The sequence below is a fragment of the Epinephelus lanceolatus genome, chromosome 21, assembly GCF_041903045.1.
Source record: "Epinephelus lanceolatus isolate andai-2023 chromosome 21, ASM4190304v1, whole genome shotgun sequence".
Taxonomy (NCBI): Eukaryota; Metazoa; Chordata; class Actinopteri; order Perciformes; family Serranidae; genus Epinephelus; species Epinephelus lanceolatus.
The window spans coordinates 32836786-32857053 of NC_135754.1; the positions used below are offsets into that span (position 1 = coordinate 32836786).

At 42.9% G+C, this 20268-nt stretch overlaps 1 pseudogene; it reads right to left on the reverse strand.

Annotated features, from left to right (window-relative positions):
• Window positions 1-3562: 3562 nt before the first annotated feature.
• Window positions 3563-15541, reverse strand: LOC144459477 (uncharacterized; annotated as a pseudogene).
• Between the last annotated feature and the right edge of the window lie 4727 nt (window positions 15542-20268).

Here is a 20268-nt window from a genome sequence, read left to right on the forward strand (position 1 = left end):
GGGAAATAATAGGTGGGTATGGGTGAAAAGACGGCTTCTCAAGTACAGGATGTTGTTGTAGCAGGTAGCCAGTCATCCAATTTCCTGCTTCCCAAAGAAAACAAGAGCTCGAGCATAGGAGTCCCTAGACTTACAATGGTGGGCCTATGCTCAGACTCCGGCCAACCAAACAAAGCCTTCAGAGGTTACTGCCCTTTCTGCTGGTCTGCAGGGACCCAGAGCTGGCGGGAGGGTGGGATGGTTGTTTCACGCACACACACAGAGCTGAGGTCAAGTGTTACTGTACGTCTGACCTCTGTGGGCCCCTGCTGCAGCTGCTGGGGGTGGAATAACTCCAAGTGGATCCTGTGCCCGTTTCCCCCCTCGCTCAGCCTCTATTAGGGTCTATTATTGTATTAGTGGTAATAGTAGTCAAAATAAACCATGTCCAACTGTAATGATAGTATTAATATCAGCAGTGTAAACTAATGAAACTGGAATGTTGTTCTTCCACCATAGAGGTTCCATTTAAAGGCGCTGGGGTGGCCAAATTTATGGATTAGATTTAATTGGTGGTATTGTGATTGTGGGATGTTGGACCATGCCAAGAGAACATAGGTTTCCCTTTCACTTTCCCAGCCCCACCGACAGCTTTGATTTTCTATTTTTGTTGATTCAGGATGAGTTGATTTAGAAATAGAAGCTGAGGCAACACATGTCTGTGGCAGCCACCAAAAATAAGGACCCAGTCCCGAGCTGTGATTATAAACGCAGATTCAGCTGCAGGAAACATTCTTGAAATAACTCCTCTCCTTTGAATACAAGCTTCTCTGTGGGCAAAGAGCAATAAGAAAACATTCGTCAGAGTTGGAAGCAGGCCGTGACTTCGCCGTCAGCGCTCAACAGGAATATTCTGTCAGCATACGGAAGGCATTGCCTCTAGAAGCACAGATTACCAGAGCGTTCGGCCAAATGCTCGATTAAAGCAGCAGGCTGTGAGGCAGACCACGTCACCGGCACGACGCTAAAAATGTTGCGTTTGAGGACATTACACGAGCAGCTGCATTTCCATTTTTACAGCATTTCCAGTTGTGAATGATTCATCTGGATGAGACAGTGTTAATGACAAATGTGGTGCAACCTCAGAGCATTCAGACATATTGTAGTTGACACAACAGTCTATATACAGGTGGTTACTGTGATTCATCTTACTATATATAATTCCACATCACCCAAATGCATCATAAGCACTGAAGGCTTGGTGAGTTTTTAAACATTACATGTGATATTTTATTTTTAAAATGTACTTCTAGTCACTGCAACTTTATTTGACATTTATAAATGCTGTTCTTCTGCATGTGTGTGACACTGTACATATTCTAAGACAGTTTTTATGCAATTTAAAATAGCTGTTTGCCTGTTTATCTACACATACGTTGAAGGTATATCAGTGTTTAAGGGCTACTGTATAACAGTTATGTTAATGGGACATAAAACAAATTGTAGTTAAAAAAACAGCAACAAAACAAGCTCATTTTAATGTATTCTGTCATTTTTCTTTTGGGATTCACACGTTTTGAGTTCTCACCGTGATAACACTAAGATTAATGGTGCAGTGTGAGTTTGTGAGTTAGCTCTATTTTAGCCTCTGTTTCTTTATATTTTGGAAAAAAACGCACCAACTTAATACAGCAGTTTTTATTTGTAACTATTTAACCAATTTGTGTTGTGACTGTGAAAAGAAGAGGAAAATGAACGAGTGTTATCCCAACAATTGCACCTTATTTACTTCTTTATATATTCTTTCAGTAAAATAAATGTAAGCACATCTGTTATACTCTAATGTTACATTAAGAAACATTTCAGAACTTTTAATCATTAGTTCAAATAGCAATTTACTTAACTGTTATGAGTTTACTCAGCAGTCTTATACTGTACATGTCTGAAGCAAGTATTCAGTGTAATACATGTAATGTGATCACACCAAACCAAAAATTTGCATCACATTACTCGCACAATTTTAAATGCTAGAATATTTTATGTTGACTTGCTTTATATGCACAAATATCTCGTCATAGGTGCGTGAAATCACTGAATGGATGAATGAACTTCCACCAGTATGTCAGCATCATACATCCCCGGAGGATCTCAATGCTGATTGGCTATCACTGCGTGAATTGGTTGCTGAAGTTCAGATATTTCAACTCTTGCGAATAAGCGTATGATGCAAAATTGCGCTACTCGCTTCATTCGCACCACTTCATTCGTGTCATTCACATCACTTCCATCACACTGCCTGGCGGGAATTCGTGGCTAATCTCGTCTTTACATTTACTTTACATGTAATCCACTTGCGTGAAATGTTTTATTTGCGCCCGGTCTGAACACAACATAAGTGTACTAACAGAAATATCCGATTTTTAAAACACACCATTACAAATAAAGAAACCTTAAAGAACATTATTTGGACAAAAGATTAAGACTTTACAGAACTTGAACGATGACTGAACTTCCGTTGCTACGGTCTCAGCGTTATATGTTACTGGGGGATCTCAATGCTGATTGGCTGTCGCAGCGCAAATTCGTCGCTGAAGTTCAACTCTTGCGAATAAGTGTATTATGTGAAATGAAACGCCTCGCTTCATTCGCATCATGTCCATTGTGTCACCTAGCTGTAATCCGTGACTAATCTCATCTTTATATTGACTTATATTGACTTTATATTGACTAATTCACCTGTGCGAAATGTTTACATAAGTGTACTAACGGAAGTAACAGATTTGAGACACACCATTAGAAATACAGAAACCTTGAAGTACATTATTTGGACAAAAGATTAAAACTTCACCAAACTTGAATGATGAATTGACTTCCACCGGAACATCCTCAGCCTCATATGTTCCCGGAGGATCTCAGTGCTGATTGGCTGTTGGGGCACAGATTTCAGATTTTTCAACTCTAGCAAATAGTATGATGCGAAATCAATCATACTTGCTTCATTCGCGCCATGTAATTCAGATATTTCTTCGCATTCACGTCGTGTCCATGGTGTCCATCGCGCTGCCCTTCTGGAATTTGCATCTAATTGTGTCTTAATATTGACTTTACATGTAATTTACTTGCGCAAATGTTTTCACTCGCGCCCGGTGTGAACACAACATATGTGTACTTATGAAAGTATCCTATTTGAGACACCATTAGATTTATAGAAATCTTGAAGAACATTATTTGGACAAAAGATTAAAACTCCACAGAACTTATGTACTGGGAAAAAAAGAAATGTGTTTAAGTTGCCTTTAAAGTTGTTTTCTCAACTTTTTTGTTTTCAGAGTTTGTGAATGAAAACTGAAAAGTGAAAGTGAGGAGGTGACGTGTTGTTAGTATCATCTTCTTTACATCATCCTTTTACATCTGAAGTACACGTGTACCTTCACCTGCTCTTTCACCATACATTTATTTTGAAAACCCATCGTCCTGCTTCGGCTCCAGCTGCTCTTGGCGGGAAAAGATCTTGATGGATCGCCGGAGGTGTGAAGGTCAGCTCTACAAGAGGCGGCCGTAGAAATTAAAGCATGTCCTTCTCCTACTGGGGCCTGTGCGCCCTGCTCCCTGAGCTCCATCTGCACACTGTTACTGTGTTCATAGACAGCAGCTCGTTGGTCACATCAAAGACTCCGACAGGCTGATATGGAAGGACACCGCTGTGAAAATGTGAGATAGTGAGAGTTAAGATAACATCATTATAGGACAATAATCTGGGGGTGTCTGAGGGAGAAAGGGGAGGGTTGTTGTGTGAGAGTAAAAACTTTTAACTCCTCAACGTGACCTTGGGAAGGCTCCACTGGAAACTCTTTAGCTCTGCCTGTTGTTAATTCTCATCTTTTTAAATTTGACAGTAGGAGTCTGTCCTGAACATGTCCGTCTCACCTCGCCGTCGGCAGCAGAAGACAAAAGTAAACTGGGTTTTGTCAAGTGTAATGGACCCAGGAGAAACTTAATGTAACGAGACTGTCCTCCCGTCTTCCTGGCCCTACGCTCTGCCCTCCTCTCTGTGATCCTTTATCCAGTCGCTGGGAGCAGTGGACACACACATCCTCTCTTTCTTTTCATCCTTATTGTTATTTTAGGCCACCTGCAAATCTATTTCTCTGTTTTAGCCGCTCTGCGTCTGTTTCTAGCCGCTCACACATGCAAGACAGAAACAGCAAAGAAAGGGAGGAGGAAATATGCAATGTCTTCCACACATCCTCCCAAGACGGCCGTTGTGTTGAAGGAGGCATACAAGCAGCGTGTGTTTGCATGCGTGTCATGTCACAGTGAGCATGTCTGCATGTGTGTGAGCTTGCGTGTCAGTCTGTGTACCTGTGGGTGAGTGAACAAGCCCGGCGGGTAAGCCAGTCAGGGGTAGTCAGTGCTGGACACTCATGCAGCCCGCCTCTGCTCATCCTTCCCCCCCCCCCCAAAGCCTCTCATCTCCGGTGATTAGCGACTCCTTCAGGAGTTATAAATCTTCAATTTCCATTGCACAATCAGTCAGGACGGGCCAAAGTTGAGGAGCTGCACAACATTAAATTATCTGAGACTTCCTGCGAAGGCTCCTTTGGATGTTGCGTCTTAAGCGAAGTGGATACCAGAACCTCAGGCCGTGGGACTCCGGTCTATGGCTCCCTCTGGTTGGTACTTCTGACCTGCTGTGTCCTGCCTGGTGTGGAGCCAGGAAATCCAGCAGCAGTTTGACTCTGCAAATCATCACACAGAGGACCACTCAATCACACTGTTTGCTGAGCAAAGTGAACATAGAGAGGGCCTTGTTCACCAGAAAGCACACAGCATGAAAGCTGCAGAGTGAGGCTTCACTGTCTGCTTCAAAGACATCAACAAAACCAGAGGAAAACAAACATCGCAGAGTCCACATTCATGTTTCTGACACCTTCAGGCCTTCAGTAAGAAGTCCTCTCACGTAAACAAAAAGAAGTCAGTCGTCAGTGAAAGTGCCCTCCAAATAGACCTGTAAGACCTTTACAAAAGCTACTTATATGAGCATTTCCTGATCTGCCACTTCTTTAGTTAAGTGTACGGAAACTGCTACTTCATATTAAAAACAAATATTGATGGGACACAAGGCATGTTCTGAGGACTTCAGTGTCGCCTCTAATATCCCTTTTTCACCAAAATTAGCACATACATGCTAGACCCACTAAAAATAGATGATAGACTCTTTTCCCATTACCAGACGACCATGCGGCAAGTGGTTATTTATTTATTTTTTATTTAGTGTTACTTATTCAGCCTCTCTTTCAAACTCAATGGAGACTAATTCAGAACAAAGTTTAAATGCTGCTTCAACAAAGATGGACTGAATTTGTAGTTGAGTGTAACTGCATCATGCCGATAAAGCGGCAAAATTAGCACGTCCACTTGGGTGTCATGCTTCCATCACTATTGATCCGAGCTGATCGGAGTTAGAGCCGATAAATACTTGTGACTACTGCAGTCATTTGTCCCCGGAGTGAATTCTGATTGTAACCTTTCCTATTAAATACAAAAGCCAGATGTTAGTGGGTGTTGGTGGGTTTTTTCCTCCAGTTGGAAAAGGGGCTTAACTTGTTTTCAGACTGAATACAAAGTGAATTTAGAGGCAATGTGATTGCAGATAAAGTCAATGCATGTGGGCACCAACAGACACAAATTTGCCACAGGTGGTGTCAAAGACGTGTCTACGTTAGATAAAAATTCTTTGTATGTATCTCAAGGCTGTATGACTCCACTGCATAAACATACAGAGACACAAAGAAAGGAGACTGGAGGACATAGAAAGACCCGAGATTCTTATGAGTTGGCTACAGCTAGTGTTTGTACAGACAGTCAGTATATTGGTTGTCTGAGGCACGGATGTATTAACAAAACTGGATGCTGCGTTCCAAGATGGCGCCACATTCATCCCCATAAAAGTTGCTCACTAAGTTGTTGAAAAAGTGAGGCAATTTATCTTCCAGCCTTTCCAAGTTTATTGGACTGGATCATATTCTGATCATATAAATCAGGAGTGTCAAACATACGTACTGTGGGCCAGAACCACTGCTAAAGGGTCCAATCCGGCCCACTGGATGACTCTACACACGAAGCCTGAGAGGTGTCAGGTGTCAGGTGCACATTAAACAGTGAGTAGCCTACTTCATGTAAAATGCTGCTTCAGAGGCTTTAGGTTGTTGTTTATAGGTTAAAGTGGCCCAAATTGTCATTTTTGGTTGTTTGTTATGCTCAGAAAAATACATTCATTGCTTCACAGCCATTCCTTTTGTGGTGAGTGTGGGCCAGTATGTGTCGCATGATCATGCAATACCAAGAGTGGCCAGTAGTTCGGTTGAATCAAACCCTGGAGTGTTTACCCTTTTGGGTGTGGTTCGTTTGGGCAGGTGTGAACACAACAATCACACTCAGTTGCGGACTAAAAGAAACAGACCAATACCTTGTTTAAGAGGTGGTCCCTGTCTGGTTACAAAAGAACTCTTGTACAGTTCAGAAGTGCTAATTTTCAGTGATAACATGTTCCCAATTTGATCCGAACCAACTGGAGAAACATTGCACTGTTTCTGGATTCAATCGTAGCCAACTGCAATGTGCATTGTGCGTGTCTTTTGGCTATGGAAGAGCCTATGCTTGTCCTCCCTCTTTACTTAAGTGCAAACAGGTGTCAGCTCTGTCGAAGACCAGGGGCATACCTGATGGATCTTCAGAGATAATTTCAGCTGATGGATATGTCACAGTTCTGGAGCACTGATGTGCATCTCCTCCTGGACTGTCTTGACATGTGCCTTTGTTGACTTTGTTGTGTCAACACGGTTCCGGTTGCCTAAAGTGATAAACACAAACAATGTACAATGTCCCTTTATTGTGAAATTGGAAAATGGTGCATCAATCTATTTCTGGAACATACCAGGAGTTCTGTTTTCCAGCATCAAATTCTGCCCAGTAAGAGAGCATCACAGATTTTAGTCTGCATGTAAACATTGCCATCTGAACATAAACCAAACTTGAGGCAATATGCAACATTATAACAAACTGGTTGCAGACATGGACCAGAGCAAACGAACTGTAGATGTGAAAACACCCTAAGTCAAGATTGTCTCCCAGCTCAGAGCTGTTCCTGGGGTTTGGTTTGGGATGAGGGGTGGATCCGACTCACTGAGTGTAGCAATGTCTCACAGACTTTCTGTCACTCAAGCAGCCCCTCCCTAAAATATACTAACTTTAAGCCTTAATAAAATGTAAATAAGGTAAGTAATATAAAATGTATCTCCCGTACAGTTGTCATGAATGTTGACATTAGCTATTGAGACTAAACTGTGTTTCGTATCAGACTGTAAACATGTTTATTTCTGCTGTAAAGTTGGGCATTTTAACATGGGGGTCTGTGGGGATTGATTTGCTCTTGGAGCCACCCTCAAGTGGCCATTAGAGAAACTGCAGTTTCTGGCACTGCTTGGTTCGAACAAATAACCAATGCCGTCATTCGGTCTCTTGAGGAAGCTTGAACGCTAAAGCAGGATGATTGTTTTGGATTAAATCAGAGACCAGATAATAGAACAGGAAAATAGCACCAGTGCTAGTTGAAGAATCTTTCCATCATATACTGTATCAGGGTCACCCTCATTATAAAGTACTTAAACCCTTTTTGCAGAAATGGTTGTTTTACCTGTTTCCTGCCAAGAGAAGTGTCCATCCATCTGAAATGTTCCCATAAGTCGATAGCGTGTGATCACTGATGTTTATATATCACAGATTCTGATTTTCCAGAGCACAGAAGCTTCCCAGAACCTGGACTGATGAGTGAGACGACATTTTGTGAAGGTTAAGTTTCAGAGCTGCTGCTCCTTCAACGTGACTTAAAAGGATCCTAATCCTGATGTCCAGTTTAGTCTCATTTATGTCACAGCATCAGTAAAACATGTTTATATAAAAACAGGTCACTCAAACACATCAGCAGCTTCTCACCCTCTCTGTTCAACAGTGGACTTTGTATCGTGGTAAACCAATCCCACATCTAGAACCTCTAACCCTCTGGTGCAACCAGTGAGCCCTTCCATCAAACACAGAAGCTCATTCAGTCATTGTGACCAGGCCTTCGTTCACCCTCCTGCCTCACAGGTCTCCTGTCCAAACAGCCGCTGCTTCAGGAGCGATGGGGAAATGGTCCTGGAGGCACTGGCATCAGGCAGCAGAGGAACCATCCATCAACACGAGGGCTCCCAGAGTGCACCGGGATCAGACTGCTGTCATAAAGGTGTCATGGCTGCCAGACAGTCTAACCTATAGGACAACAAAGACACCCGTGTCTCCTGACTGTAAGGATCCAGTGTGAGTCTGGAGTCTGGTTTCATGGAGGCATCTGAACACACTGGGATGTAAGAGCAAGGTAAGATTTTTCAAGTGTCTGTAGATCAAACAATAACCTAAGCTCCACGCACATTGATTTAGCTGTATTGATTAGGTTGCAGTCATGTAGAACTTACAGAAATCAGTATTATGACACAAAGAAAACCTGCACAGAGCAGTGTGCACAATTTTACTCCCTCCTTAAATTATAAATAGGAAAATAAAAGGACTTTAAAGCTGCAGCAGTCAATATTTCTAAATCAACTACCGACCCTTTTACTGTATAAACAGTATGACGCTTTTGGTGGGCGGGGCTTAGCTGGAGGCAAAACAGTTCTCCACAGGTGTTAGTTAGCGCTAGCTAGCAAGTTCTGTTGGCTTGTTTTGGACAATGGAGGAAGATTATACATTTGGTGCGTTCATAAAACACTCATTCTGAGTGCTGGAGTGCACTCTGACACAAACAGGAGAGTTCGTAATTTCAGAGCGTTGTCAAATGTACCTTTTTTGTTATCCAGAGCCCCGTGAATGTGTGATTAACTCAACTGTTTGTTAATTTATGTAGGAATATAATGCTCCGTTTCTTTGACCAACAGGGCTCTCATTTTAGTGTAGAGTGTCAGACTGAATTTACAAACGCACCATGTCAGGTAGGGCTGTCAAAATTGCTCAAAAATGACGTTCGAATATTCTTTCTAAAAATAACTCCGAGGTACGAACCATTCAAATTTTTTTTTTTTTTTTTGCATTATGTCCACAAGAGAGCAAACTAATACAAGGAAACATAACTACTTGTAGGTATTTTTATTTCAACATAAATGTCTTTGAAAACATTTACATACCTACACATTAAAACACATAAAACAATTATCTATAACATTACGTTATAAACGACCGCAGACCTCTCACTCGCCCCCCCTCTCTGACCCGTCACGCCAGGGCCACACCGTCTGCGGAAGTGCTGCGAATAGGCTCGAAGCGCCAAGAAGCGAAGCCAGTTTCCTTTCGGCGCCAATGTTAACCGATTATGTCATCCACACCGTGGCCGGCTCGCACCCTGCAGCGATTGTTTCGGTGTCTGGTCTATTTTCTGCACGAGCCGCGAGCGAATGTGTCAAGCAGTGCATTCAGTGCAGCGGCCCAGGCCAACGCCCACTCGCAAAGAGGACAGCTGCGGTGGTGTTTTTTTTTCCCTCCACAATCGAATATCAATTTTCACATTCGAAGGTCCATTTTTTTCAAATTTGAATTTAAATTCGAATATTCGTTGACAGCCCTAATGTCAGGTCAACTTAACCATTCATTAATTCATAAATATAACGCTCCGTTTCTTCCACCAACAGGGCTCTCATTTAAGTGTAGAGCGTCAAACTGAATTTACCAACGCACCATGTCACTCACTCTCCGGGACCTCGAGTGTAACTTGAATAAGTAAACACTGACCAACGGGCCCAGACTGGCCGACCGTATGCTCTCACTCAGTGGATGGATGATGTCACAGGAAGCCAATCTTACAAAGGAGGACGACACTTGTTTGTTTTGCTATGGAAGCTAACGTTAGCTAACGTGCTAAAAAGTTAGTGTTACGGAGAAATCCAATATTCCTCTTAATACCTCCCCAGTTTCTGATGAGGTGGACATGTTAACCCTTAATACAGTGGCGGACTGAAGTTTTGAGCCATGACTCTTTTCTGGGTCCCAATAACAAAACAACACCACATTTAAGACTCCTATGTAGCCTACAGCCCCGTGGTGGAGAGTCGTGTTTTGCCTCCAGCTAATAAAATGACGTCATTGTGATGTCGTCCCTAAACGGATCTATATAATGTAAGTTTCTGGATAGGATGCATTGATGTAACTGCTGTCTACGAATATTTGCACAGACCTATAACCAAGATAATGTTCAGTGTTTTCAGTCAAACATCTCTTGATCTAACGTTACAGGCAGAATAACGGCCAGACATAAGAGTGATGTTTGAAAGTTCCACAAAATAAATGAGATGAATGTGCAGTGCAATGTTAAACTCAGGCATCATCTCCACAGTCTGTGCAGCACAGAAAGGAAAGGTGACCCTAACCTCTACCCACATTTTCACTTGGGTGCTCATTTTGGACCCAATTGTGAATGTTGGAATTTAAGGACTAAAATATAGAAATAACTTAAATGTCAGAAGCAGGACTTTATTCCCAAAGAGCCTTTTGTGCTGCAAAGAAAGAGTAGAAGTTTAACACTCACAGGCTGATCAATAAATAGCAGGATTACTGAGCATCAGCTGCACCTTTACTGCTCCCCAGTAAATTCCAGGGATTTGGGTTTCCATACAAAGTTTGAGACGTAGGATGGCAGAGGTTTTTTAAGTACAGGTGTTGTCATAAAAAAGATGACCAAGATCCAACACTGAGGAGCCTGTATGAGGTAATGCCATCAAAAAAGGGGCAGCAACACCAGCAGGTCACAGTGTGTGTTTGAACAAGGTGTTATTTTGAAGTGTTTGAGGTGAGCTCCTGAGTTTCCATGTAGAGTAAACACAGTTTAGTCATGGGAACAATTTGGAAAACCTGTTTCACACCTGACTGCTTTATAATGCTCTAAATTAGATTCACATTGTGGCTTGTTTGTCAGAGCTTTAGTGTGTATGGCCTGTTTCTTAGAAGTAGGAGGATTTCGGGGCATCAAGCGGTGAAGATTACAGATTGCAACCAGCTTAAATTTCTCCTGGTTAGAAATTCTTCAGTGGTAATTGTTCAGGAGGTTTTTAGCAGGAGCCAAATTATCTGCAGAGATCTCTTCCTCTCCAAAACAAACAGATGATTTATGAGGTGATTTAAACTGGTACAAAAACAATTGAATAAAGCAGTTCCACATTACAAATCAGTGTTTCTCCATAGCTGTTTGGCACATCGTAGACAGGTCGCTCTCTGGGCTCCTGCTAATGTGTGCTCACCTTTTTTCTCTGATAACTTAAGATACAGATGTTTTTACCAGGAGCTGAATTGCACTGCACTGGCTGATGTGAAAACTCAAATGGTCCTATCCAGAGCCAGTGTTTCAGGGTTCCTTCAGTCATGGGAAACCTGGGAAAGTCATGGAGTTTCATGATTACATTTTCAAGGCCTGGACAAGTCAGTTAAAAATTCATTAGAGATTCATTAAAGATTTTAGAAAAGTCATGGAATTTTGTTGCGTGTAATGAAATTGTTACAGTAACCTTCCTTCCAAGTAACAGAACATTATGGCAAATCTGTCATAACGTAGCTCTAATATACATTAGTCTGTGATGTTTTGTTTACTATCACATACTTCATTTTCCCTCCACGTTCCATCTCTCCCTCCATGTATCCAGCTAGCTGAAATTATGAATATAGTTTGAATCTAATATGTTTTAAAAAGGCAAGTTTGACATGATTTTTTTAAGCTTTGTCTAGGAAAATATACAGAAACCCTGGTGTTTGGTTTGTCCGTTCTGGGCTCCTGTAAAAACATGGCGGTGCAGCATGGCGATCTCTGTAGTCGAGGACCTTCTCCCTACGTAGATATAAATGACTCATTCTAAAAGTCCATTCTCATTGAGGGCGAATATCTGCGCAGATTATTCTCGCGGAAAAATATAAAAGCTGATTTCATGGGTTCTTATGGAAGTTTGCACACCGGGGCGGAACTTTTGTGTGGTGAAAAAAGTTTCCACTCAGACTTTGGCCCTCGCGGAATTCGCCGGCGGAACTACACAGCTGGGCCAATGAGATTATTTGTTTATAGTGATGTTTGCGCAGACCCGGGAGAGTCCAAAAACCAGTCAGGCAGGACAGTATGGGAGAAAGGTTGATAAACCTTGTTTCACAGCACCCTGTCCTTTTTCATAAAAGACGGGATGATTTTATGAACAATGAATTAAAGGACAACCTCTGGCAGTCCATTGTCCAGTTTGGTGGCTGCGGTGAGAGTGGTAAGTGCTAAAGAAAGTTGATGTTGACGCTTGTTAAACGTTAGCTTGCTAACTCACTGCTTTCACACCTGCCCTGTTTGGTTCAGTTCAATCAAACTCAAGTTCGTTTGCCCCCTCAGTGCGGGTTCGTTTGGGCAGGTGTGAACACAGCAATCACACTCAGGTGTGCACCAAAACAACCGGACCGAGACCTTCTTGAAGAGGTGGTCTCGGTCCGGTTACAAACGAACTCTGGTGCGGTTCGTTTGTGTTGAGAACGTGTTCCGACCTGGATCTGAAGCAACTGCAGTCACATGACACATTGTTTGGGTTAAACATGAGCATGTTACAGTCCTGGAGGATTATTAATGTGCACCTCCTCCTGTACTGCCTTAATATGCACATTCAGCACATCCAATGCATCAAAACATTGTTTTCTAGTTGGAGCCGCGCCTCGTTTTCAAACTGTATGGTTTGACTAAAATGAACAATGACAGCAATATAGTCCACGATGAGCAGCACTAAAATCAACCTGCGTAGTTGTCCCTCCATTGTGACATTAGAAAGTGTCACATTTATCTTGCAAGTGTACTCTTCTTCAACGTTTGCTTTACTTCCTGGATTTTTCCCACATGGAAATTCTGACCAATCAAGAGCAGCTTTCTCACACAAGGCATTTGATCTGGTCCACTTGTAAATGCTGCCGTGAGAACACGAACCAGCTCTAGGCAATTATACAACTTTGGAACAACATGAGTCCTTGATTCAGACCAAAGCAAAACAACTCTAGGTCTGAAAGCAGCCTCAGATAACAAAAACAGAACTATCCTTATTTTTAGGTGAATACACAGTGAAGAAAACATATTTATTTTATTAGATTCCATTTCTGCCAATATATCCCCCTAAATCCTGCACTGGCCCTTTAATAAATGACAGCACTGTGAAATCTTTAAAATGTAAATAAAAGTTTTAACTTAAAGTAGTAGGAAACATCTGTTAGTGACCACATGTTAATGCTAAAATCGTTTTCAAACAGTGTAAAATTTCCCAACCATCTGGTAGTGGAGCAGAAAAAAACCTACACAAATATTTGCAAACAGTAATTCATCCAGGTCTGCAGATGATTTCAGTGAATGCAGATGCAGCCACACAATGAGCCCAGCTCCACTTGAAAATATACAGACTCTCCACTTCTGTCCTCTCTGTGTTTTAATGATCTGTGGCGGGACTGTGAGCCAAGAGTGTGACTGTGTTCACCTGTGCCAGCGCACTCCGCCTGGCCTGCATCCAGACCAGCTCTGAGCAGAACCAGAAGTGGGCTCAGACCATCGTGAACCAGGATTCTTTAAATCTCCTCATCCATCCAGTCCACCGCCATCCATCCATCTATACCATCCCTCCACCCCTTCCTACTCCCACTGGCCCTGAAGTCTGGGCTCTAGCGTGGCAACGTGTGTATGTGTTTGTCTACCTTGTGTGGGTGTATGTGCCTGCACTGCATCTCTGCAGGTACGTGTGTGTGTGTGTGTGTGTGTAGTGTATGGTGTCAAGGAGCCTGGTGTTTGTTATTCTCTCTACAGTCACACTGTCTTTCATCAGGCCCCGTCCTGCAGCCCACAGACTCTCAGTATACAGTTTCACAGTCTAGGGCCCCCGTCTGCTGGAGCACGTGGGTGGATGATTTCTAACACATGGGAACCTTGGGAGCCCACGCAACGCTGGAACAATAGAGGACCTGTCAGTATCAGGGCACTGGAAGAGGACGAGACGGCAGGCGGTGATGATGTCAGAATCATTCACACCCACCCACGCTTCATCCGCCCCTCTTGGCTCTCAGACGCGGGGACACATGCACGCATACAGAAGCATCCACAAGTGCAAAAAAATGGATTGCATGATAGTGCAGACAAATCTGCCTTACTCTCATGAGCATGAGGAAATATACAGTATAAGGTGAAATTTATACTGCTGCGTTGAATCGACGCCATAGTTATGGCATAGGCTCCGTGTTGACGTGGAGCCTATGCCATAGCCTAACGTGCACCTCCCCAGAAATGTAACTACACGTCACAGATAAGAAACAATAAATGGTGAAGACAATAAAGCCTCCACAAAAATAGCATCTTAAGTCTTGTGTGTGATTTATCCTGACCTCGTCCCTAGGCTACTTTACACAATGTAAAATGCCATAGGCTTGTGCTAATAATGTTAGCATGTTGTATTTGTTTGGAAAATGTGTTTGGTATAAGACAGTTGTTTTGTCTGTGAATCTTGAGAGTTTTAATGGAGCCAAATTTTGTAATGTTACCTAAATGTTGCTGTTGTTGCTGGTTTTATACGAGTAGAGGAAAAGTCTGCTAGCTGCTAGGCTAATTCACACAATGTAAAATGCCATAGACTTGTGCTAATAATGTTAGCATGTTGTGTTCTTGGGGAAAATGTGTCCAGATAAAGACAAGTGTTTGTCTGTGAATGCTGCGAGTTATAAATATGATTATAAATCCTGCTTATACCCACAAATCCCAGCTTTTTTTTAAGGCAAAGGGCAAAATTTTATTGAATTAATATATAAACATAGAAAAGCACTGAAACAAGACAACATTTTGTCATATGATCCATTAAACAGCAGAGCAACAGCAGATGGATTCGACGGCTCCGTTTCTGTGTTCACATCCTCACTGACGACACCTTTTCCTGGAACCTCAATGCTGCTTTCTGTGCTGTTGTGAGAGTGGTACTCTTCACTCTCTCTAGTGTGGTCAGTCTCTTTAGCACTGGGCCCATAGTCAGGATCCATCTCTGGGCCTTCGTCTTCAGCGAGCTCCTGAGTGAGTGCCTCCACCCAGGGCTGACTCTCCCCTTCCTCCTCATCATCATCCAACTCATTCTGCCTTCTCTTGCTGTCCTTAACAAGGTTTAGTAGGAGAGACTCTGATATCTGGTGAGAGGGAGCTTCCAGTGATGCTGGACACTGGGTAGCCCAAGGCGCCCTGCACCCAGCGGGGCAGGATTGACAGCAGCAGCCAGGTGACCCCATGCGGCTCTGGTGTGCGGGACTTAAGACAGCAGCGCTGACGAGGGCTTCCTCCTGTGGCTGCTGGAAGCCCAGCACCCACCAAAACCTGCAGTATATGTTTACCACAATGCTGAAAGACCAGAAGAGGCAGCACGGAGTGAAACACACCGCCTCTCTTCACAGCGCTGCCCTCAGTATTTTCGGCCTGCTCCGACTCCACGGCGTCTCTGTGGGTGTCCAGTGTCATATTCTAGCTTTATTAGAATCTCTTATTTTGAGCCATGCAAGTCGCCTGGAAATCCAGACTCAAATCAAGAAAGATTTTGGCCCTCACCGATACACCCTTCCTACCCAAGGGGCAGGACTAACTGAGGCATATTAAATGCCGCCGCACGCAATTGGATAGCACGATAGCCAATCAGAGCAAAAAACAAGGTGACATATTCATTGCAGTTAGCCCCATTTGTTTGCCACCCAGTGGGGCTTAACTGATATATTATGCTTTTGTCATATCCCGTTGGCAAAACGGCAAAAACGTCCTTCCTGGAAGCAAAGGCTTCTAGGGCAGTCTTCTGTTCCTCTCTCAAGGAAAAAGATAAGTGTATTTGGCTTAGCGTTTCTTCCAAACCTAAATTGAATGGTCGTGGTCCTTCGGCAGCTGTTAGCCTGCCCAGAGCCCGCCTCTGTCAGACAGACTGATCTGATTGGTCCGATGGCGATTCAACGGGCTCTGCTCATCGGGGCCAGATCCCCGTGCAGAGAAAATTTGAATTTGCTGGGGGTGGGGCATCTGGATTTCCAAGTTACCATGCCAGTGGCATGGCTCCAAAATGGTGGCGGCGTTTCTGTGAAGTGCTGTGAAGTTTAGTTGATTCAAAACACACATTAAACACACATTAAACATGGCTTAATAGAGACAGTTTCAAACACAAGAACACAAATCAGCTTCACTATAACTCGCAGCATTCACAGACAAACACTTGTCTTTATCTGGACACATTTTCCCCACAAATACAACATGCTAACGTTATTAGCACAAGCCTATTGCAGCTAGCGGACTTTTCCTCTTCTCATATGAAGCCAGGGACAACAGCAACATTTAACAAAGGTAACGTTACAAAATTTGGCTCCATTACAAATCAAAAGGTTCACCGACAAAACAACTGTCTTATACTAAACATGTTTTCAAACAAATACAACATGCTAACGTTATTAGCACAAGCCTATGGCATTTCACATTGTAAAATTAGCCTAGTGGCTAGCAGAGATTTCCTCTACTCATATGAAGCCGGGATAAATCACACACAAGACTTAAAATGCTATTTTTGTAGAGGCTTTATTGTCTTCACAATTTATTGTTTCCTATCTGTGAAATTAAAGTAAATGAAAGCTTTGTTTCCACTGAGGGAAATGGTTTCAGCTTACAGAAACAGACAGGAGGTCTGCGTCTCCACGAGGTGTAGTTACATTCCTGGGGAGGTGCACGTCAGGCTAAATCCTGACCATCACCTCTTTTTCTTTGTCTATTTTTGGATATTTTCCTCCCATTCCCGTCATTGTTGTACCTGCAAAGCTAGTACTGTTTTACACTTTGTTTTGTTTTTGCACCATTAAAAAAAAAAAAAAAAAAGGAAATAAGTCATTTATTGTGCTTTATTTCCTTTTCCCTTTGCCTGATTGATGTCTTTTTAGGAATGCCACCGTGTTCCCAGATCTCAGCATTTAACTCACCGAGTACAGTGTTATTATTGCCAATATAAATGACTTCCAAAACTATAAAAAATAAGACTTAAGTTGTATGATGCCAGAATTTCCTCTTAAATCCGATTTATCATGGTCCTCCAGCGTGATTTGTGTTTATGTCTGTATACCGGCTCTAACTGTATGCACTAATATGTATGTGGGTGTGTGTGTGTGTGTGTGCACCCTGTATGTCCAAAATCCCACTCAAAGCCCTGAGGATTAGCCCTCTCAGAGCAGCCGTTCTCCAGCTGTGGACCTCTCGCACGCCCGGTGGATAGCAATCTGACTTCCTGTGACACCTCCGCCTCCCTGAAAGTGAGAACCAGCGCTGCAGCTTTATGTGGGCCGGTGGATAGTCTGCATGTTAGCGAGTTGGCAGAATGTCCACAGGATTATGTTGGTTTAATGTTGAACATTATTTGTCAAGTCTTGCTGGGCCTTGTGTGTGTATTTGTGCAGCGTGCAGGCACATATGCGTGATGTATCTACAGAGCATGAGAAGGTTTTTGTTGGACAAACAGCAAGATGATAGCCAGTTACTGCAAACCCCTCGTGTCACATCTTTCTGCTTCTTTCTTCACCTCTTGAACCGAAGTTCAGCCATTGGCTTAATGTCTCTTTATTTTCTGGGAGCAGAAGCCGAACCTGCTCGTCTGCCAGTGTTGCAAAATAACAGGCAACACAATATGGTAGCAGAGCGAGGAGGGAATGCGGACAGCGCGGGTAATGAGGGGAGTTGCTGACTGTTTGGAGGTTTAGAGTCGGGGAGAGGGAAAACAGGGCAGTTCCCAACGGTCGGCTGGAGTCCGGCGAGGCTGCAGCACACGGCAGGCACCGAGAGTGAGGAAAGCAATCCATCAGTGGAGGTCCACAGGAGGAAGAGGAGGGGTGGATGCAACACTGGGCCAAACCAACACAGTATGTGTGTGTGTGTGTGTGTGTGCGTGTGTGTGGCCATTGTTAGCTGGCCAGGGTCATTGTATGTTGCTGGTGGCCTCCACACCCTCTGATTTCAGTGGGAGTCAGTGCCTTCAGACACTCCCAAGAGGGGAGCAGGGGCGACCTGTGGGAATGTTCAGCTTTCCATCCGACACACAAACACGCCAGGCAACAGGAATGCCCTGTTTAACGTGAAAGCGAAAACACTGAAGTATTAATGATTCTTTTTAAAACGGGAACAGCTCTAAATATTATTTGTAAACTGTCATGGTTGTGAATAATCATAAACATTACAATACTGATGCTGAGCATTTCCTTTATTTGTATTTTAGGAGGGACTGCCTGTAATCCTGCTCACTCCAACTTGTGATCAGCCATCCACTGTGTGTTGGTAAGTACTGTCATTGTCATTAATTATTTTTCTCCTTCTATTTTTTTACCATATACATTTTGGAGTTCCTCAAGACAATATTCAGGGTGTGTGGTGTTCACACAGACAGTGTTGCTGCTGCAGGGCTGCTGTAACTTCTGTATTTCTACAACTTAAAGTTGATATTCCACTTACTTATGGAGCCATGCAAGCGACTGCATTGTCAGCAACATGGTCCTGCGAATACTTCACAATAACAAAGCCTTTTGTCAACAAATAAAAGACTTCTGCCAACAGTTATATTGTCAGAAGGATTTTATTTTGAAGGGTTGAGTTAAAAATAAACATTATCTACATAACTTAAACATTAACATTATCTAGACATTAAAAGGTTGCACAATGTAAATATGATTATCAAAAAAACAGTTTTACAAAGTAAAAATCAAATAAGACCGCACCCCAGGTAGCTCCTGTTTGTCTGTCTGAGGTTGAGTCGTGTGACTTGAAACGTCACTCTGCATTAAAATCCGTCTTAACAGGAGCTACTTGGTGTGTGAGCTTATGTGTTTGTCACTTTGCCAGATGTTTCTTTGGTCCAGCACCCATTCCATTGGACATTGGGATGTACGTGTGTGTTGTACTGTTTTTCCCAAAAACATTTTCAGGCTTCTGTTCTCTAGATATTCTGCAGCTAAGCAGCAGCTGAGCCGGGCCTGAGCAGCACTGTTCACGCAGGCAGTGTGGCTGCTCTAATCTGTTAACACAAGCGCAGAAAAATATACAAGAGGTTCTGCAATGAACACATGTTGCTCATGCAGGCAGCGTGGCCCAGGCGTTAGCCTGTTCGGCTGGTGGAATCCTCTGGTGTGCATGCATGCAGAGAGCGTGTTATCAATCTGCAAAAGTAACATACAACAGTGTAAAGTAAAGGAAGGGCTGAAAAAATGATGAATTTTATTAACCTGATCAATCAAGTAAAGCTACAGAAAGGGAATTGAATAAAATCAATATCTCTGTCACATCCTGTGATCCTTGATAAACCACCAGGTTGTTATGTCAGCGTGCAGGCGATCAGGGTCAAACCCAAACAGCCGTGGGATTACCTCTGTGTTTGTTTGACTGTTTACTCTGGGCCTGTAGCCCCCTCCTCACTGACAGCAACACGAGCCATTACTGCAGACCATCTGTGGACACGGGTCAATGTTGACCTACCGCTCTCCAAACACCATTCAGCTCCATCCAGAGGGAATCAGTCAGAGCAGCAGCAACACAAATACGGCCAATAAGAAAACATGGTGCCTGTCGGTACTGGTTAGACCTGAGTACCATCCTGGCCTGTGGTACTGAAACTGTTCTGAAATGTGGCTTGGTGGAGCTTTGAGCACTGGTGTAAACTAAAAAAACAAAACAAACGTAGAGTTCCCATGAACTAGCAATTAAAATGATGAATTAATTTAAAGTGGAATACTGCTTCTGTATTAACAGTAAATAACTACATGTAATGCTCTCGATGGTGTTAGGACATCTTGTCATTTTTAACCATGCACATTAAAATTAAAAGGAATTCTTTTTTAAAGGTCCAGTGTGAAGGATTTAGGGGGACATACTGGCAAAAATTGAATATGATATAATGGAATATAATATAAATATGTTTTGTTTACTGCAGTGGTTCCCAACTGGTCCAGCCACTGGGTCCAGATCTCTCCTTAGTTATTAGCTCAAGGTCCTCACAGCACTTATTATTCTTCAGACATCTCAGGCTGTTCATCTGTTTGTAAAAGGGTAAATATCTACTGAATGTACTTGTAATTCTTTACACAAAAAAAGGAAAATATTGGAGCTGATTGTAACTTGTATTTACAAGTTGTTGTGAGATGGTTTTATTGGTCCGGCCCATCTGAAATCGAATTAGGCTTTATGTG